This window comes from Pelodiscus sinensis, chromosome 22, assembly GCF_052426305.1.
Source record: "Pelodiscus sinensis isolate ZL-2025 chromosome 22, ASM5242630v1, whole genome shotgun sequence".
Lineage (NCBI taxonomy): Eukaryota > Metazoa > Chordata > Testudines > Trionychidae > Pelodiscus > Pelodiscus sinensis.
The window spans coordinates 10440374-10462413 of NC_143073.1; the positions used below are offsets into that span (position 1 = coordinate 10440374).

The following is a 22040-nucleotide window of genomic DNA, read 5'->3' on the forward strand; positions in this document are numbered from 1 at the left end:
CATACATACAGTACTTACACCACGTGAGTCCTGGCAGGGAGAAAAGAGAAACAAGTGGGAGGGAATGAAGGAAAGAATGATTTAAGAGAACAGACATGACCCATGACCTAAACATTTCCTTCCATCCTTATGTGAGGGATTGTGCCACCTACTCAGGTAAAAGGGAGCGAGAACTGCATTTCAAGGGTGCTTGCTGTGCAGATAAAGTCATGAAGCTTGTGGAGCTGAAGGGCAGTAGAGCAAGCTAAGAAATCAGAGGATTTATTTAGCCCAGTTGACTTCAGGAACAGTGATAAAGCAGAGGGTGTGTGGGAGGGAAGGAGCATTATATTTTGCATAGCACCAACAGTGCCTCGGGCACCTTTGGAGATAGAGAAAGCTGTCCATAAAGAGCTCACACAAGCTGTGGAGACACTGGAGAGAGATGGGCATCAGGAGAAAGAGAGACAGGAAGGGAAAGAGAGAGGGGGCAAGAGATGGAGATGTGGGAAGAGATGCGGAGACACCTAGGGCCTGTGCTTAAAATGTTGGGGGTGGAGTGGGTAGAAAGGACATTGGAGAGGGGGCACTAGGAGAGCTGCTCTTCCTCCCAGCCTATCTGGGAGACACAGTGGGGAGAGGAGGTGGAGGGAGTAGTTCAGGGAAGTGAGAGGAATCTTCCCATCCCCAAGAACAGAAGAGATACAGGGGAAAACTGGCCAGGCTTCTGTAGGGAATGCTCCCTTGCACTCTCTCCCTCCCCCCCCCCCAGGTGGGAGAGAGATGAAAGGAAGTCCCTTGACCTAGCTTTGAAGTGGAGGAAGCCATACAGCAATATGGGGAACTGCCCTGCCTAGGCCTATGAGGTGGAGGGCACTAGGGGGCAAATCGGAGGCTGCATTGGGGAGGGCAGAGGAGCTGTCCAGGCCAGAAGAGGGATCAGGTGCAAACAGGCGGGCAGGCCGGGGGCAATGGGGAAGGGAACAGAGGGGGGATGGGAAAGCCAGACTGCAGACTGACTAGGAGGGGGTGGGGGGAGCGAGCAGGGGGGCTGCCCAGGCCAGGGGACTGGTGTGGGAGCGGCTCAGCCCAGAGGAGCACAAGGGGTGGAAGACATGGAGGGGGGGCACATAGGGTGGGAGGGGCTACCCAGGAAGGGGGGGCACATGGGGTGGGAGGGGCTACCCAGGAAGGGGGGGGCACATGGGATGGGAGGGGCTACGTAGGAAGGGGGGCATATGGGGTGAGAGGGGCTACGTAGGAAGGGGGGGCACATGGGGTGGGAGAAGCCGGGGGGGGGCGCTCTAGGAGGCGGGGCTTGCTGCCAACAGCTCCTCCGAACCCCTCCCTCGCCAAGATGGCGGCGCGCCCCTCCCGCTCAGAGCAGTCAGCTGATCTCTCCTGCCCAGCCCCGCCCACTGGGCTGGCTGCGGGCCAACGGGGGCGGGGCGGCGCGCGGGCGGGGCGCGGCTTTCTCGCGGCGGGAGTGGGGGGGGGGGGACGGGGCGTGTCTGTCCGGAGCCCAGGCCAATGGCCGGGGCCGGGGGCGGGGCCTGGGCGAAGGTAACAGGTTGCGGTGAGGGCGCGGAGGTGAGGAGCGCTCGCGGCGGGGAGCGGCCTGGGCGCGGTGAGTGCGGGGACCCCCTGCCCCCCCTCCCTCAGCGGCTCCTATAGGGGCTTTGCTCCCGGGACCTGCCCCGCTTCTATAGGGGCTCTGGATTCCCCCGGAGCTCTGGCTCCTATAGGGGCTCTGCTCGCGGGACGGGCTCTGCCCCCTATAGGGGCGCCGCCTTCCTGCATCGTTGTGGCTCCTATAGGGGCTCGGTGTCACCTAACCCTCCCCGTAGCCTGCGTGCTCCCATAGTTATGGCTCCTATAGGAACTCTGCCCCCTGGAACCTGCCCTGTCCCTTTAGGTTGCTGCCTTCCCCCATAGCTATGGTTCCTGGGGAGGCCCCCAGAATGGGAAAGCCCCTGTATCCCCCGGGAACCTGCTGGGTTCCTATAGTGACACTGTGTCTATATAGGGATTCTCTTTGGAGATGTGCCCTCCCCTATAGAGAGCCTCCCTCTGTAGTAGTTCTCCATATAAGGACTCTTCCCCTGGAGAGCCATGTTCCCTCTATAATGACTTCCCCTATAAGAAGCTCTGTCCTATAGGGTCAGTTGCTTCTTCCCCTGGTGGTTCACCCATTTCCCCTTGACCTATATGTATTTACTTCCCTCCTCTAAAACACTCCCCCCCTTCCTCTGCCCCATAAAGCACTCCCTTCTTCAGGCATGTTCTCCCTCATTCCTAGTTCCTCCAGGGCTCCTGCTGCTCCTATAGGACCCCTCTTGGTGTGTCCCTGTTCTAGTGACTCTCTTATGAAGAAACACCACTCCTTCCTCTTCCCAAACCCCAGCTTCATCCTATTATTTCTAGAGAAGCAGTGTCATGTGCTGAGGTTTTTTTTCCCCCTGCCCAGAATGGGTTTAGGTGAGGAGGACAATTGGGGGGAAGGGGAGGTGTCTGGAGTCCTTTATCCCTAGACCCCCCTCCCTGCTCAAATCTAACCCAAGCTGGATTTGACTGAAAGTCATTTTAATTCAGTAGCCTGTGTGTGATGGACTTTGGGTCTGCTTCCTAGAGGTCAGGTGCTTAGCAAAGTTGTAATCCTGGATGGCCATAACAGGCCTTAGCAGAAAGGCTGCATGAGACATGGAGACTGAACATGAGACCCCTATGAGGGGCTTTCTGCTGGTGAGGCCCATCGGCAGGGATTGCAGCTGAAACCTCTGCTACTTCCATGCAGCCTGGTCCTGACTGGTGGTTCAGTGGGTTTCCAGGTCTTTCATGATGAAAGATGAGAGGAGGAATACATCATCATAACCTGAAATGAACATAGCCCCATGCCCTGTAGAAAACCTCAAACACAGCCACTGGTAACTAGTTAGATAATTTCCAGCCTTATTGTTTGTAGTATAGATCTCCAGGCTGTGAGGAGCAAATGGTCTGTGGGGTTGTTTGTAGTCCTGTGTGTATTTTTCTCATGCTTGACTATGATCTCCTGTGACACTGACATGGACACTGTTTCTAAAGGGATATAGTAAGAACACAGAAGAATCCTTTCCTGTGTCGCTGATCACATTTAAAATGATTAAAAAGCCCAAACGGGTCTTAAAATTGCAGGTGCAGCTTGCTAGTTCAGGCCTTCCCCTTTACCCTCCTTACCTTTGCAAGCTGATCGAAACTAGAGCAATCATTGAAACTCACTACTCAGTTTCGCTCTCTGGTTCCCAGGCATTAAAAACAATACTCCTGTTTCTGAGTGCCCCTCACCAGTGTCTTGTGGTGGGGGTGTCACTCCAAACAAACAGTTTTCAATGAAGATGAAGGCATGAGATTAGGCTTTGTAAAAACTGGTGTGTAAACAAACCCATAATGTTTCAGCCTGATATCCCTTGTATTTCTGTGTTTATGGCAGTTGCTATGTAAAGCAAATGGGAATGTCTGTTTCAGATGTTCTAAGGGAGGGTGATGGTAATTAATTATGAGTTGGCAATGAACTTTTTGCATTAGTTATTATATTGTATGGCTACGTCTACACTGGCATGATTTTCCGAAAATGCTTTTAACGGGAAAGTTTTCTGTTAAAAGCATTTTCGGAAAAATCGCGTCTAGATTGGCAGGATGCTTTTCTGCAAAAGCACTTTTTGCGGAAAAGCATCCGTGGCCAATCTAGACGCGGTTTTCCGCAAAAAAGCCCCGATCGCCATTTTTGCAATTGGGGCTTTTTTGCGGAAAACAGTACTATGCTGTCTACACTGGCCCTTTTGCGCAAAAGTCTTTCGGAAAAAGACTTTTGCCCGAACGGGAGCAGCATAGTATTTCCGGAAAAGCACCGATGATTTTACATGAGGTCGTCAGTGCTTTTCCAGAAATTCAAGCGGCCAGTGTAGACAGCTAGCAAGTTTTTCCGCAAAATCGTATGATTTTGCGGAAAAATTTGCCAGTCTAGACACAGTTTATATGTTTAAGTGCTTAGTGGCTCATTTCTCACAAAGTGAATGTCCCTCCAATATGGGTTCCCAAACTGGGGGTGTGTGCCCCTCGGGGGTGTGAAGAAATTCCAGGGGGGGCGCTAGGCGACCCAGCTCCACACTCCTGTCAATCCCACCCCAAGTTTTGCTGCTATTTTGGGGGGGGGGAGTGTGAGGGTTTCTCAAAAATCAAAAAGGGGGCGTGATGCAGCAAAGTTTGGGAACCACTGCAAGTGAAGTGCTACTGGTCTTGATATAGAAGCTGTGTGTGACTGCATGACAAGAGAATAGATTAGACACTGAGAGGTAGCTGTGTAGGCTGTATTTCCAGAAACAACGCGAAGTCCAGTGGCACCTTAAAGACTAGCAGATGCATCTAATGAAGTGGCTTTTATCCATGAAACCTTATGGCTAAATAAATCTGTTTAGTCTTTAAGATGCCATAAGACCCCTCATTGTTTAAATGAATAGATTGTAGTTGTCTGGTTTTTATCTTTGTCTCTAAAAATGAATTAGTCGTCTTCTCTGTTCTTAGCCCCCCACACCCACAAAACCCCCCGCATCTAAACCAAAACAAACCCTGGACTGTACTAAGTGCTTGGATAATCTAAACTTGACACAATATTCTTGTCTTGTTTTATGCGAAGATTCCTGGTTAGTCTCAAAGTTGCAGAAAGGAGAAGACTTCAGGGAAGTCTTTATTTGCAAAAGTGTCTTGGCCCCAGCAGATTTTGTGAATTTTGATGTTAAGGCAAACTGACAGTCTTAAAACACTAGAACATGGATTTAAACTCTTTCACCTTCTGCTGTAATGCAGCATCTTTAAATTTTAATGTGCAGCTTCTTGCGCTACTCTGACCTGCCCTCCTTTAACATTCATTCTGAAGGATGGTATTTTTAGCAGTAATTCTTCAATCAGAAGAAAAAGATGAGCCCTAGATCTTTTTTTTTTTTTAAACACTCAGCAGCTGGTTATAACACAAATACCATGCTGTGATTCTCTTAATCTTTTATAGATTGAAGTTTTTTTTTTTTTTTTTTTTTAAAAGAAAATCCCTTCCCAGTGTGCTAATACATTAGGTTCAGCAATCATTTCCCTGCCTGTGTGGTTCTGATACCACATCTTGCTGCATTTATTTTGTAGCTGTATAAAAAAGTGTCCTGTTAGGACACTTTAAAAATACAGTCCATTCACAAAACAGATACCTATCTCACAGAAACAGTCGCTCTGCACAAAAGACACCTATCAGCTCCCAAAGTGTGTTTTTTCCAAACTGTGATCTATGAATTGCTTAGGCTTAAAATATTGTATTCTTTTAGTTCATTGTATTGCATTTCTTTCAAGGATCTTCAGTTGAGAAGCTGTACTTAAGGCTGGAAACTGTGCTGAAGGGTGAAATATTCCATCATGTACTCCTGTCTAAATAGACTGTGCCCTTCAGCATGGTGTGTTTGTTTATACACAATAATTGGGAAGACAGTGCTCTTGCTTATGTAATATAGCAGTGTTCCTGTCAAGGGTTTTGGTAATGCCACAGATCCTGGCTGATGGCATGAGTAGGGATGTTAAATAGCATTTAATCAGCTAATCGATTAGTCGATGGAATTTCCATTGACTAGTTGATAAGGGGGGAAACTGCTGGGAGCTAGACCTGCTGGGGTTCCGCCTTTTAAAATGTATTAAGAGCTGCTAAAGCGAGGGGGGGGGGATGATGAGGTGTGAGCTGGAACAACTGATTCCTGGCTCGCATCTGGTCCGCCGCTGCACCTCTACCTCCCCTGCTCCACCGCAGAGATGGTGCTGGGGGGTCAACCAACTTTTAAGCTGGATTCCCCCAGCACCCGCTTCTGCTCTCCCTGATAGGCAGCAAGGGGGGGGAAGTGACCGAGTCAGTAGTCTGCTATCCAGACTATTGGATAGTCGACTAATTGCTTACATCCCCAGGCATGAGTTGTTGTGAAATCTTTAATCTGTAAGTGCAGAGGGGAGGATGGCTTAGTGGTGAACGTAGTGTGCAGGACTTGAGACATTCGGGTTGAGTTCTTTCACTAATGCTGATTTCCTGTGTAATGCTGGGCAAGTTGCTTAGTCTTTGTGCATAGGAGCCCCCTGGGGATAAGAAGCCTGCCTCTGTTTTGATTCTGATCTCCTTGGGGGAAGGGAGTGCATCTAGCTAGATAGCTGCACTGCACCTACCTCAGTGGGAGTCTGGTCTCTGTTGGGACTTTGAAGTGTTACCATCATAAAACCATAAAACTGCTAACATAGTTAAAATGTGTTTCTCTTTAGAAGTAAAGCTACTCTTTAGTCTTCTATCATGCGCTGGTAACTAGAGGCCTAGTGGGATTGTGTAATGCATCAGAGGAGATAGCATGGCTTAGTGGTTAGTTCTGTGAGCTAGCACTTGGGAGACTTGGATTTGGTTTGTGGCTCTGCCACTAATTTGCTAGGTGACCATGGGGAAGTCACTTTGTCCCTCTATACCCCTCTCTGTAAATTGAGGATAATAATGCTGATCTTCTCTGTAGAGTGCTTTGAGATCTGCTGACTATAAGAGTAGGAGCTGTCATAATCCAGTATCACAATTAGGGATGTTAGATAGTGGGTAATGGTACAATCAAATAACTGCATGAATGCTTAGTGGTTGGTTCACTATTTTATAGTCCTCAGGGGCGGGGCCAGCAGCCAGTGCGCTCCAGCCCTACTCCTGGGGAGTCCCCTGCCACCCCATGCTGCTGCCTCTGTATCAGCGGCAGCAGCGTGGGATACCAGAAGGGAGCCGGTCTGTGAGGGGAGCCAGTTTAAAAACCAGCTAGCTCCCCATGCAGACCAGGAGTCTGCTGTGTCTGATACAGAGGTGGAATCATGCTGTGTCCTTCATTCCCTAATCACTTGCCAGGTTTGTTTCAATAGTTCAGAAATCCCTCTCCCTCCAGCTCCAAGGAAAGAATGTGCCACTTGTTTTTCTTTGGCTTCTGAAGTCAGACGTCCTACTGACTGATCAGAAGTAACTTGTAGTGTTGAAAGTTGGCTAGGCTGTGCTTCGTTCTTCAGTGGCTGTTTCAAAGCTGGCATCTCCCTTTGCTTTTTCCACTTTTACATAATGCTCTTAAATTGGCCCATGGTATCAGTCTTCAGTAATAACTCTTGGTCTTCAGCCTACTGTAGCAACCTTTGTTTTAGAATACATTAACAGGTTGTTCCTAGGGATTTCTCTCCCCCACCCTCTTACTACTCTAACCAGTTGGTCTAGTTTTGAATAGGTACTCTTTTTTGTTTAAAGAGTTCTAATAGATTAAAGAGCTATTTGTGCATCTATTCCTGTGGACGATGCCTTATCTCATTTAAGAGGAAGCATGATAATTATGGGGTTAGGATTTACTTGCAGAATCTCAATATTGGAGGCAGGGGGAGAAGGGCCCAAAAACCCCCAAACCAAACCCATGAGGAAGATTTAAAATTGGGACTATTGATCTTGGGAAAGAGATAATTGAGGAGGGACAAGACAGAAGTCTAGAAAATCATGAGTGCTGTGGTGAAAGTGAATAGTGAAGTGTTTAATTACTCCTTCACATAACTCATGAATCAAGAAGTTTCAGGGGGTAGCCGACTTAGTCTGTACAGGATAAACTTAAACAACAACAAATGGTCCTGTCATCTGATGAAGTGGGCTGTGCCCACGATAGCTCATGATACCATCTATATGTTTTGTTAGTCTATAACAGTGGTCCCCAACATGGTGCCCGCGGGCGCCATGGGATTTCTGTGCGCCCGCTGAAACATCTGGGCTGCCCCCCTCCCAGCGCGCGGCACATGCATGGTGCCGGCTCCAGGCGCGGGACACATGGGCGGCCCCTCGCGTGGGCGCGCGGCACATGCGCAGGGCCGGCCCGGGGCGCGTGGGCGGCGCCGGCCTGGGGCGCGTGACTCGTGGGCGGCCCCAGGCGCGTGGCCCATGCGCGGTGCCGGCCCGGGGTGCGTTGCCGGCCCCTGCCCCGGGCGTGCAGCACATGTGTGGCCCTGCCCCCGTGTGCCCGGCATGTGAGTGGCTCTGCCCCCGGGCGCCCGGCAGCCACGCAACGTTGGGGACCACTGGTCTATAAAGTGCTACCAGACCATTTGTTGTTTTTTAAGTTTATCAAGAATCCAAGGTCACCCGATGAAATTAATAGGCAACATAACAAACAAAGAAGCACTTCACACAACACATGGTCAACCTGTGGAACTCATTGCCAGAAGATGTAGTGAAAGTCAAAAATATAATAGGTTTAAAAAAGAATTAGCTAATTTAATGGAGAATAGGTCAATTAATGGCTGTTAGCAAAGATGGTCAGGATTGCAACCCCACGCTCTGGGCAGATGCTAGGAGAGGAATGCCAAGGGATGGATCACTTTATAACTGCTTTGTTCTATGCATTTCCTCTGAAGCTGGTGACATTGGTCACTGTTGGAAGAGAGGATGTTGGGTAAGCTAGACCATTGGCCTCAGGAGGGCCATCTATGGATTTAAATGCTGCTCACCTTGACCCTCAATAAGCAAAGAGGTAAATAATATAAGAATAAAACATTTGAGCTGCAGTCATGGTCTGTGTCATGTTACTGGTACAGGCAGTCCCCAGGTTACGTATAAGATAGGGACTGTAGGTTTGTTCTTAAGTTGAATTTGTATGTAAGTCAGAACTGGTACATATTGTAGGGGAAACTCTAGCCAAACATTTCTCCAGAGCTCAGTTTTATTCTCCCACACCTCACTTCCCTCAGTCCTTTATTCTCAAGCTGAGGTGTCTGCTGAGAAAAGCCGCTCTGTGTCTCCCTCATCTGCTGGGGAGGGGCGCTAGCTTCGCGTCTCCCTGGTCTGCTGGGGGGAAGCAGCTAGTGCGGGGTTGCCTCACCTCGTTTGTAAGTAGGGATCCGATGTAAGTCGGATCCATGTAACCTGGGGACTGCCTGTATAGGCTGAAATATCCTGAAGCACTTGAAGTGACTTGGGCCTGTTATATGTTGAAAGTCAATGGGGCTCCTAAATCACTTTAAGTGCTTCTGAAAATTGTATCTGAGCTATTTCTTCCTTGCTATCTGTATTTTAAAAAATGCAGAAATCCCCCCACACGTACCATATGTGACTTTTAAAGTCTTTAGACTACGATCTGGAAGAATTTTTAATAAGATGTTATAAGCAAAACAGCTGATTTAGATTTTGTTTGTCGCCATGTTTTAGTTTGAACTATAGTAAAGGATGGGTGTTCGTCTTGTAGGCTGTGCCTACACTGGAAAGGTTTTGTAACAAAAGTGTTTTTGACATGCCAAAGTCACCAAATCTGTTTTCTGCCACAGTTTGCCCCACAGTTTGCTCACACATCATGGCCCCATAGTTAGCTCTGCTGTCACCTGGTATCACTTTCAGCCACTAAGCGCTATGGGAATGGGCAACCTTATGCTAGTCATTTTGGAAACCTGTCAGCCACCTGTTTGCTTCCCAGCCCTCTTGGGGCTTCTAGCTTACTTTCATGCCACTTGAATGACCGTCCTTGCTGTGAACTCCAGCATCTGCTGTGAGAAATCATGGATCCCAGACGTCTGTCCTATGTGTGTTTAATGTGCTTAGGATATCACACGTTGCAGCAGAGCTGCTTATGCACTTAATAGCAAAGGATGAAGACTCGGATGTGGGTGATGTGAGCAATGGGGACAGCAGCGAAGCAGCATGGCATTGGGTTGTCACAGCTCAGCTGTGCATAGTAGTGAGTGACTTTTCAGCTAGGGACACCATAGCACTGAGTGGTGGGATAGCATTGTCATGCAGGTGGGGATGAAGACCAGTGGCTACAGAACTTTCGGATGCATCAAGCAACCTTCCTGGAGCTGAGTGCTGAGCTGGCCCAAGAACTGCGGTGAAAGGCCACCGGAATGAGAACTTCTTTCTTGGTGGAGAAGTGTGTGGCCATTGCTTTGTGGAAGCTGGCGAATCCTGATTGCTACTGTTCAGTTACAAATCAGTTTGGAGTGGGGAAGTCTACTGTCAGGGCAGCACTTAATGCAGGGCAATAAATCATTTTGCTGTGTGGGACTGTGACTCCTGGAAATGGGGATGACATAGTGGATGGTGTTCCTTAAATGGGTTTTCCAAATTGTGGCAGGGCCATCGATGGGGCACACATTCCCATTACAGCGCCACCCCACCTTGCCTCAGGGTACATCAGTGGGCAGGGTTACTTTTCTGTAATGCTTCAGGCACTTGTGGAACACCACGAGTGTTTTGCACACATAAATACAGGGTGTTCTGGAAAGGTTCACGATGCATGCACCTTCAGAAATAGTGGCTTGTACAGAAAGCTGTATGCTGGGAGTTTCTTTCCAGAAAATGGTAGGGGGGGCATGTGGAAATGCTCATAGTGATCCTAGGTGACGTGGTTTACCCCTAGCAACTCTAGTTCATGAAGTCTTACATGGAGCATCTGGATAGCAGTAAGGAGCAGTTTAACAACAGGCTACGCCAATGCCGCATGATTGTTGAATGCGCCTTTGACAGATGGTGTGTCTCTAGCGCGGGCTGGACCTTTTGGAGGATCATATCCCCTAGGTGGTGACCACATGCGGTCGCTTACGTAATTTGTGAGAGTAAGAGTGAAGTGTTTGCCCGTGGGTGGAACAATGAGACATGGCATCTGGATGCAAAGTTCGAACAGCCAGACACTTAAGCTGTCAGAAGAGCCCATTCAGTGGCCAACAATATCAGGGACGCTTTGATGAACCAGTTGACAATCAGGGGCACTGACATTTCTGCCTGTTGGGGTTACTGCCCTGCCTCATCGTGCTGTTCATTCTGAGTGAGGCATTCTCATGAAACCGCGGGTTATTACAGGCTTCCACAGGGGCCATCCCCCCCCCCCCCCTCCCGGCCATCCTGCTGCAGTACATGATAGCTTACCACCCTGCATGGCCATTGCTCCCATCCCCTGGCTGCACTGGAGCAACTTACTGTCCTTCCTGCCACTGCTCCCCACACCTGTGCAGCAACTTATGCTGTTCTCTTCCCTTACTTCATGCTCCCCGTACAGTTGCTGGGAGTCCTCAAGTCCCGATGTTTGCAAGTACAATTCCTCGCGGCCTGGTGCACTGGTTGTTGTCAGATTGAGCCCCACCTACAGGTCACTCGCTTTCAACCTTTTTTCATTTGTGGACCCCTAAACATTTTTGAGTGGAGGTTTGGATCCCTTTGGGAACCTTTGACATAGACTGTGGACAAAGGATGTTAAATATTGGTTAATTGAATAGTCAATTTACCTCATGAATTCTTATCTGTTATTTAACTATTGTATAGTCCCTGCCAGTGCATTCCAGCCCCACTTCCAGGGAGCTGCTGCCTCTCTATCAGAGGTGCCAGGCGGGAGCTGGTCTGGGAGGGGAGCCAGTTTAAAAACCAGTTCCCCTTGCAGACCAGCTGCCTGCCACCTTGTACTGCTTCCTCTTGTACATACGCAGCAGCACAGCACCGGGTGGCAGCAGCCCATCTGAGGTGGGGAGTGTCTGAGCTCCTGGACCCGGCATGAGCTGGAACTGAGCTGGGCTGCCTGCTCACCTGGCTACTAATATGCTTTAAATGTAGAGCTGCAGCAGGGGTAGGTCCCGGACCTGGGACTGAGCCAGGCTGCTGGCCAGCCTGCTAAAAAATGTACTGGGGGAGAGGAGGGGGAGGGAAATGCGTGTAGTCTATAACATTAATCTATAAGCTTTTTCTTATTGGTTAATCAACTATATTACTACATCCCTACTGTGGACCCTCCCACCACAGCTGTTCACAAATCACAAGTTGAAAATCATTGCATTGGCACAAACACTTTTGTGTTCCTTGGGTTGCAGGCTTTTCAGGTGACTTTCAAACTCCGAAGAAGTGTTTTGAAATTAATAAAAGTACGTTATAGAAAAGCATTTTTGGGGCGGAGGAGGGGACTGAATCTTAAAGATTCCAGGTCTGATTACTCTTTCTTGTTCTGCTTTGCATTTTTCTTTAAAATTAGGGAATTAACTTTTTAGAAAGGCCAAACACTAAACAAACATGCACATTAGTATTCTAAAATACCTGGGCACTGTAGTGGAAAAACAGCCAGGTGCAGATTCATTACAGGCTCTGAGGAGCAGTTCCTGACTCTAGTATTTATGTCAACCATTAAATATTTACTGATGGGATTGTGTGGATCTGAATAACTGGTTTCAAAAGCACAATTTTGTTTTGAAACTGACAAAAGATTTTTGACATGCAATTCATGTAACAATTAGGCAAATAAAACAGTTAAATATTTATTTCTGAACTCTGGCATCTCTCACGGATGTAGACTATTGGGATTAGTCTTTCAAACTGCACCTACCTAGACTGGAAGTGTTTGGAGAGAGACTGGAGTATTAACTACTTAGGGCTCCAGGCCCTGTTTGAGGAAATCCCTTTAAGAATGGGACTAACATCTTCAAAGCTTTTGCTCAAAAGAAGCTCAAATCAGGACTGTTTGCATGTATGTGGTTATCTTTATGCACAAGTCTCTGCAGGATCAGGTTCTAAATCAATAAAGAAATCATGTTTGGGGGTTTTAAAAACTTTTGCATTTTCCCTGTCTTGGGGGTTTTAAAAACTTTTGCATTTTCCCTGTCTAGATCAGGCCGTTTTTGTTTATACATTTCGGGATCAATCTTCACTAGCCAGGCCGAATGAAATGTAGAAAATAGGTAAAAAGAACAAATAGGGATTACTAAACTGAGTTTCTTAAAATTCAAATATCATAAGGCAATGTAGATTGATATGAAGTTGGAAACCCTTAATTTTGCTCCATCTCTCATTTGTAATTGTTATTTTCTAAAAATATTGGTTAATATAACCAGTAAGGTATGTTTTATTGATTACTAAATGGTATCTTTACAGAAGATTTTGTATGAATTTCTGCTATTTGGAAGAGTATGTTAAACATATACTTTTATATAAGCAATAATATAGCTTAATATTTTCAGATTCTTGTACCTGTTAGTGTTGTAAAATATTTGCATATTTACTAAAAAATGTTGCTCATGATTTTGTTATGCTTCATTAGGATGGTAACAGATTTAAAGAGACAAAACAGCATACTTACCTTTTTATTTCAATGACTTAAGAGATTAGAGTAAGTTTAAGCCTTTATATATTTGTGTTAAATTCAGATTTCATTTTAAACAGGTTTATTTTTTAAAATAAACTTGTGATTTAAATCACAACAACAAAGTCCTCTTGAAATGTGTAACATTTTCAAAAGCACCAAAGTTTTCCTCCTCCCCTTCTTTTTTTTTTAAAGTGACTTAGGATAGGTCTGTATTGCAGTGCCACTGTCACTTAGTTCTGTAGCCTGTCCAGTCCCTCTCAAAATGGTAGGTAAATCTTTGGGGCTCAGAAGTGTCACTGAAGGTCAGTAGGACTTAGGCCTGCTCTATGTTTAAAAGTTAGATTGACCTAGCTACATCACTCAGGGTTCTGAAAAATGTCATGCTTTCTAGGGTTGCCAGATGGCGTCAACAAAAATACCGGACACACTTGACATTACATCACAATCTACATTACATCTTATTTAGAAAATACCGGGCATTTATATTTTCTCAGTTTGTTTCCTGAACAGAAAGCTCAAATACTGGACTGTCTGGTTCAAAACCAGACACCTGGTAATCCTAACAGTAACCGCTGTAATGTAGTCATACCCTTAGGCTCCTCAATCACATATGCCCTTGGGAAAACTTAACCCATCTAAAATGGTACCTTCTTAGCACCTCCTTTTTACAATTGATCTATAATTTGCCAGAGTCCTAGTTACTGTTTTCTTTGGGGGAGGGGAAGAGACTCAATTCCTGTTAGGGATTGCTTAATAAATTACACTGGCATAACTCTTATTCTGCAATAAGAGGGCCTTCTGTCAGTTTGTTTTATGTGATTTGGGAAGGGGTTTGAACCTAGACTGGGGGTGGGAAAGCCACTTTTTAGGAATAAGTGTGTTCACATGGTGGGTTCTTGGGCTGGGACTGGAACACCCGGTCAAAAAGGAATCTTGGCCATTCCAGTCAGCACCGCTGACCAGGCCGTTAAAAGTCCAGTTGGAGGTGCAGCGGGGCTAAGGTAGGCTCCCTATCTGCCCTGGCTTCTGCAGCTCTTGGAAGTGCCTGTCATTTCCCTTCGCTATTAGACGGAAGCATGGCTACCAGGGCTATGTGCGCTGCTCCCACTCCACAGCTCCTACTGGCCATTGGAACAGTGGGGTCAGTGCCTGCAACACCCACAGCTGCCTGGCCACGCCTCCACCTAAGAGCTGGAGGGAAATTGCCAGTCACTTCTGGGACTGGGACCAACTGAGGTAAAGGCTGCCTGAAGCCTGTACTCTTCATCCCCTACTGCAGCCTAGCCCGCTGCCTCAGCCCCTTCTCACACCTTGAATCCCTTCTTTCTGGCCCCAGTCTGGAGCCTACACACCCTGGCCAGCCTGAGTAAGGAGGAAAGGGGGAGGGAGTGATGGGGAGGGGGAACAGGCCTCTGAAAAGGAATGGGGTAGGGAGTGTCCTAGGAAAGAGGTGGGGCATTGGTCAGTTTTCTGCATTTGGAAAGTTGGCAACCCTATGAATTCTACTGGTAAAATTCTTCTGTGTAGACAGACCCAAAGTAAAACAGCACAAATCCCACTGACTTGAATGTAGGTGACTAAAAATCACTCTAAAATACTATCATTTGGCTCCCCGTTTAATTGGAATCTTTTCAATGTCAAGAGTGTAACTATGATGGCTTATTTTAGTAGCATTTTTTCGTGCCTGCTTCCTCTTGTAAGGGTTAGCATTTCAATAAGCTTCTTAACCATTTTTTGTTAACATAATAAGTTTTCCCCCACCAGCTTAGTAAATTATACGTAGACATAAATAAAACAGTTTAAAGCAAAAACATCTTAGCTTGGCTTCTGTATAGGTGAGAAAATACAACCATAGAATGTTTTCTAGAGTGCAAAAAAAGTTGTGTAGCCGTTTATCTCCTGCGTTGGCTGGAATGATAGGAATTGGTCTTGCCTAACAGGGCATCAAAGATACTTGTCTGATTTATTATCAGTAAAAGTATTACAATTCAATTAGGTGGCTTGTGGAAAAGTGTGTAGGGAACGCCAGAGTTAAAATTACAGGTTAGGAGAAACAGTGGTTTCCATTATCTTGGTAGTTGATGATTAACTATGGGCTCTTTTTTCTTTGCTCGTTGGAATGAGAGAGCTGCGTTGGTAAATGTGTATGCACATTTTGAGATTCCTTTGTGTGAGTCTCACCTGCAGATCTCATATTCTCATTTTGGGATTGGGGGCTGGGGTGGGGGTGAACTGAGGGTATGTTTATACTGCAATTAAACACGCCATCAGATGACGTGAGCTGCAAGACTACCCAATGACTGTAGATGAGTAGATTTACCCTGTGTAGGGATGTAAAATCCCACTTAAAATGTTAACTGATTAAACTAGATTGTTAACCAGTTAACTGGCCCACTGGGCTTTGGACTACTCCAGCCAGTCTGAGCCAAGCTCACTGTGCCAGGCTGGGTGCTGCTTAACCAGTTACCCTGGTAAGCATGCCAGTCAGAGGACTGCTTACCAAGTAACTGGTTAACGCTTTACATCCCTAACCCTGAGCTGCAGAGAGGAAGAGATTCTCCCAAATCAGCAGGTTGGCAATGATAAAATCCCGACTCCAGGCCTGTGTATGCAATCTATCCGCTAATCTTGTCATAGTGGGTGGAGCAGGAAGAAACTGCTGTGCTGAATTTCACTTACTCAGTAGCTTTAGACGGGATGTGAAATACAAGACACTGTTGTCCTAGTGTCTTCCCAAAAAGGCTATGCATTTTTTCCCCACAAAGGGGGAGAATGCCTCTAAAACTCTACCTTGAATAAACTATGATTAATCAGCCAATGTACTCTATTGCCAAGAAGGAAAACTGACATATTTCTATTCCTGTGGAACGCATGTCTTGCCCATTTAATTATTATTTACATTGTACTTGCTGAAAGTTGCGCAACGGCTAGGAAGCAGGTTGACTACCCGAGATTCCATTCAGTCTGCTGCACCTGCAAGCAAATCTTGTGTGACGTAAGTGGTGGCATGTTAGTTTCAGGTTTCTCTACACTGTGTTGTGCTGAATCATTTAGAGGACTTATTTTAAAACTGTCTTGGGGTGCTGATTGCCTGGCAGGCACAAACTTCAAGGAACAGCCACCAGACCTTTGTCATGATGGGTCCTGATTCTATGGGTGTCTTCCATCTTGTGCATTTTAATGCTGCATGTGATGCAGTTTTTCCTGTGGGCCCCAAGATCACTTGTACTTGTGGAATGAAGGGTGACTACTTTTCTGACATCTCACTTACCCTGGGCAGGTGGATATGTTGGCAAAATGCCGAGTGGAATAGGGCCAAATCTCACATGATGTATATAGATAGTGTCTAAACAAGTAACATCTAGTTTAATGGACTGCAATTCTTGTGGGCCCACACTGGAAATGTCTTAGAACTTTGTGGATGATAATAGGAGGAAATAGTAATCATTTCTTTCCATTTTGCTAATTTAAAATAGTAGTGAGAACACACCCATAGTGATATGTCTGGCCAATTCCTTAAGATTATTCCAAGACTTGACTTAAATAATGTTTCCTATATGTAGGGCCCTACCAAATTCTCAGTCCATTTTGGTAAATTTCACAGAAGCAGCATTTTAAAAATCTTGAATGTCATAGTCTCTGATATTTATATCTTAATTATTCACGGTGTTGTAACCATGGGGGTGTTAACACAAAAGAAGGTCATGGGGTCAGGGTGGGGGTTGCAAGGCTATTACGGGCAAGGGAATGTCACTGCATTACCTCCCTTACTTCCACACTGCCTTCAGAGCTGGGTGGTCAGAGAGCAGTGGCTTCTGGCCAGCCCAGAAGAAAGCAATGCTACCAAAGGTGGCTATACCCCAGCCTCCTTTCATTAGCCAGCTTTCATGGAGGAGACTGGATTTCATGGTCTGTGATGCGTTTTTAACAGCTGTAACTTTGTTAGTGTCCTATCTATATGTGATACAGCAGTTCCTTCAGTAGCTGTAAGGTCTAAATAATTTCAAATTGAGCTGTGTGATCATCTAGATGCATTTTCCTGTGTCTTACAGATGTTCAGACTAGGGATCTGAACATCTAACCATGTAAAAATGTTCAGTTATATGCAGGCCCGCGCTCAGCTCCTGGGGAGACAGGTGCTACTCTGCACTGCTGCCTCTGTATTGGAGGCAGCAGCGGCAGCCAGCTAAAAAGCTTTCCATTCTCTTTCTGCCAGTTGCAAACCTGGGGTTAACCTGTTCCTAAAGGCACTACTGTGCTGCTGTCTGCATGAGCAGTTGGCCTCTTTCCATCACTAGAACACTGAGTCAGTAGCTCAAGGTTGGCGGTGGAGGAAAGACCCATTAGCAGCAACTTAAAGTTGCCCTTCCTGAGTTGCCCGTACTTCCTTATCAGCCAAAGTAATTCATGTGGTATGCCAGTGAAATGGCTTGCATGAATTCCGGCGTGGGCTTTGGTCCTTTGAGGTCTGCTGGAGGTTTGTCTATAAAGCAGCTGGCTGGTGTGGTTCCCAGCTCAGATGGGCAAAAACAAGATACCTCTTCTCACTAAACATAGCTGTGTTGCCGCTGGCTTGGGTTAGTCTCCTGAACACACATCTAGGGGTCAAGTTGGATAGTCATCAGGCAGCTAGCCTGAGCTGCCAGTTATGCTGTTGCCGCCATGCTGTGGATCTTGTACATGTCATCTGCCTTAGCTGGGAATCGCACCTGCTAGCTGCTGCATAGGTGTTCTCTGAGAGACTGGAGTTGCATATTCTTGCCACCTTGCAGAATTACTCAATGTTTGTGCCAGTCCAGCAAGCAGTAGAGAGGCTAATATAGGGCAGAGTTAAGGTGCAGTTGTCATAAATCCAAGTGCTTGGTTTAATGTAACCGGGTACAACACTTTCTTCTCCACTGACCTAGGCTATTTTTTAAATCACATCTTTTTTTGTTTTGATGCATACTTTTTTGTACGCATTAAAATCCGTCCTTTGGGACTCCCAGTACCACACTTCCCCTTTTTCGCGTGGGAGTGGAACCCAGATACAATGTTTTACCAGCCCCTTTATCAGCTGAGCTGAACTATAAGCATTCCCAAGAGATTAAACATTTACCATGATGACTCACCCACCTCTTGTGTGATTCAGATGCATGCTAGGGAGTTCAGGGGTTGAGATCTGGAGGCAGTGTTGATATTCCAGATATGTGTTTTGCTTTGATCTTTTTTTTTTTTTTTTTTTTTTTTTCCCGCCTAGAGGGGAAGGTTTGGGGGCACTCTCTTGTGATGTTAGCTCTTCTTCCCTCTTAGCACTAATTCCAGGAATCTAGTGTCCTCCAACTTTATTGCCTTTCTGCTTTCTAGGTACTGTCTCCTACATTCTTCATTCCCTTTTCTCCCCCCTCTCGCCCTTGTCAGATGTTTAACAACCACTATAAAAATGCAGGTTACAGGTAAGCACAGCGGATGCATCACAACTTCTCCCTCTCCCTTAACCATAGTTATTTCCTTCATGCATGCCATGCTCTGACAGAATCTTGAGGCTATGGGTTGCACTACAAGCAGGGAGATCTCTGACCTGACTTGACTGCGTCCATTTCCCCTTGATGTACTGCAGCATCTGCTCTTTTCCTGTTACTAAATCCACCCACCGCTTCCTACTTGCTGTGACCAGCCAGGCTCATCTTTTTTATATCCATTGCTTTTGCCAGATCACGTTCCTTCTAGTTGCTAGGTGGTTGGAGAGTCTTGAAATGGCAGATCTGAATCCTTGATACTGTCTTTCCCCCTTCAGCATGCTATCACGTGGGTTTCTCTTGCTAGCTGTTCAGTATCACTTCGGTTTATAGGGTCTTCTCCTGAATGCATGGCAGGAAGGTCTAGACCAGCTGGTAAGATACCTCTACACCAATGGAGCCATGTAAACCCATGGATATCTGCTTTATATCCGCATCTGCAGATGTGGGTATGGATATCCATGGCTCTTTTTGCAGATGCAGATACCAATTTTGTACCCGTGCAGGCTTCTGCTTCTTAATGCTCTGAGTTATCTAACCTATCCTGCCTCTTCTGATGGAAATATGGAAATAATAGGATTGTTTAAGGGCATTTGCTATCTGCTTGTGATCTGGATATATTGATGGCTGCTAGGGATAAACTCTCCGGGATAAGATGAATCTCATTATCTCATGCTGTTCGGATAACAAGCTCAGGACTGGGCACATAGGGGGAATCTCGTATATTCATGCTCTCGGTACATGGCATGCTCTCGGTACATGGCAGAGGGCTCATTGTTAGAAAATGGTCAATGTCTGGTACATGTCATGCTGAAGACCTCAAGCTGGATTCAGCACTCTGAAACCAATCAGTGTGAAACAGGTGTAACTATGGAGTTACCACATTTATGAGTGTGTAGACTGGGGATTATTCCTGTCTCCTCTTTCCCTGCCTCAGGCACTTACTTTAACTAGACCAGGCTTATTCTCCAGGCAGGACATGGGCCGATTTAAGGGTGGATTGTAAATCTTAATTCTGAGTTTCCATGAACCAGACACTGAGGCTGGAACTGTAACTGGCGGGAAGCTTTCTGCTCCTCTTTGCCCACATCCATACTAACAAGAGTGAAGTCCTAATCAGTGGCATAGCCAGAAGGGCCCACTTGGCTGGGCCCCGACTTTGGGTGAGTGGGCAGGCAAGAATGTGGAGAGTGGGACAGGAAAGATGGAGAGGTAAACCCCCCCTGCTCCCTGGCAGGAGCGCTGGGATGGAGCAGGGTAAGCCCTGGCCCTGCTACCCGGTCAAGAGTGCCAGTTGGGATGGTGGAGGTGGGCCTGGATACAAAGTGAGCAGGGCACAGCCTACTCAGGCCCACCCATGGCTACACACCTGGTTGTAATAGTTAGTTATGGGAGTTTGTGATCTAAGGGTGTTAAATTTAGATTAATCAACTAAATGAATAGTCAATGTAATTTGCATTGACTATTCCAGTGGTCCCCAACGCAGTGCCCACGGGCGCCATGGTGCCCACCGGGCCATTTCTGTGCGCCTGCCGACTGATCGGGGCTGGCCCTGCCCCCGGGCGCGCGGCACAGGGGTGGTGCCAGCCCTGGATGTGCAGCACATGGGCAGCCCTGCCCACGGGTGCGCGGTGCATGGGCTGTGCCGGCCCCCGGAGCGTAGCGTATGCGCTTCCCCGCCCATGGGCACGTGGCACAGGAGCAGCGCTGGCCCCAGGTGCACGGCGCATGGGTGCTGCCAGTTCCTGGGCACGTGGCACAGGAGTGGTGCTGGCCCCGGGCATGCAGTGCATGGGCTGTTCCGGCCCTGGGCACGCAGCATATGGGCAGCCCTGCCCTTGGGTGCGCAGCAGAGGAGCGGTGCCAGCCCTGGGCGCATGGCGTACAGGCAGCTCCACCCTTGGGCCCTGCCCCCGGGCGCCCGGCAGCCCCAAAAGGTTGGGGACCACTGGACTATTCGATTAGTTGATAAGGGCACCTCCGTTGCGGCTCTTGCTATGTTTCAAAGGTGGAAGCACTGCAGGGAGCACCGCCAGTGGGAGACTCAAACAGTCCCCTGCTGGCCCCGCACACCCCCTGACACTTTGAAATGTACAAGACCCCCTCCCCACAGCTCTTGTACATTTCAAGAGCAGTGAGTGCAGGGCCAGTGGGGGACTGTTTGCATCTCCAGCTCACCCCAGGCTCCCCACAGCGCCTCTGCTTTTGAAATGTGGCAAGAGCACTTGCTGCGTTTCAAAGGCAGAAGCGCCACTAGTTCTGCATTGCACCCCTGCCCTTTCTCCCCTCAGAGATGGTGCTGGGGGGAACTGGCTTTTAAGCCAGCTCCTGCCATCACTGGATCCTGCTCTCCCTCCCCCCCAACCCCCGCCCCTTGCTGCCTCTCTCTGATAGAGGCAGTAAGAGGTGGGGGAGAAGCAACTAGTGGAGTCACTAGTCGACTAGCCAATAAGCATTCGCTTATCGGATAGTCGACTAGTTGCTTCCATCTCTACTGTGACCTGGGACTGCCAGCTCTTTTTACATAACTGTGCGCATCCTAGCGGTGCGAAGAATATTCTATGTTAGGAGCTGTAGAACCCACATGGGCATGACTGGCCCCCAAATAACCACACTTACAGAATATACACAAACATGCCCAATGGGACTACTTGCATCATCCTACTTTGGTGGGCTTCTGTTGCTTCTAATGTATAATACACAGCGAGCACCATAGCTCACAAACTATTAAAACGGGTACAACCCTCCGCTTCCTCGCCAGATCTGGACTGGGGATTGTGGCGTAGTAGTTGGAGCATTGACTCCCGGGTTCTGTTCCCAGCTCTGTCGCTGATCTGCTGGGTCCCCTTGTGCAAAGCAAACTGCTTGGATATGTGCACAACTACAGATGACTTCACAGGGAAAAGCTCACACCTCCAAGGAGGAGAAGCCAGCACAGTGGGGCAGATTCTGTATTTGTAGTCAGTGAAGAGGGGTACAAGGAATAGTGCCTGTCTTCATAAAGGACTTGGACCCAGCAGAGTGGGGCCGGGTGTGACCTGGGTGATACTGAAATACAAATGAAATGAACAGTGTTTAGATTAAAAGGGGCTGTGGATGACACTTCTACTCTTCCCGTAACTAATAAACTCAGCACTCTTCATCCTTAGCTTTCAGGTGCTTTATTGTGGAGGTCAGTGTCAGTATCCCCATTTTACATATGGGGACACTGAGGCACAGCACGGGGACATGACTTGCCCAAGGTCACTCAGAAGTTTAGGGATACAACTAAGGTCTCAGGAGTCCTGTTCCAGGGCTCTTCCGTTATGCCATACTGCCTCCCCACACAGGTGTTTGCATGAGATCTCTCCATAGCTTGCACCTTCTCTGCATGAGCTTGCTTGCCTGTACCTGAGGCACTTCCTAATGCTTGCATTGT

The 22040-nt window shown here is 47.4% G+C and overlaps 1 protein-coding gene across 3 annotated transcripts in view; it reads left to right on the plus strand.

Annotated features, from left to right (window-relative positions):
* Positions 1–1461: 1461 nt before the first annotated feature.
* CGN (cingulin) overlaps positions 1462–22040 on the plus strand; it is a 73460-nt gene continuing 52881 nt past the window's right edge. For 2 of the 3 annotated variants that reach the window (XM_075906930.2, XM_075906932.2), the window contains exon 1: positions 1488–1606. The gene's annotated coding sequence lies outside the window, so the exon portion shown is untranslated. Of the gene's footprint in view, positions 1607–22040 lie in introns of all 3 variants that reach the window. The other variant, XM_075906931.2, reaches the window with a different exon arrangement.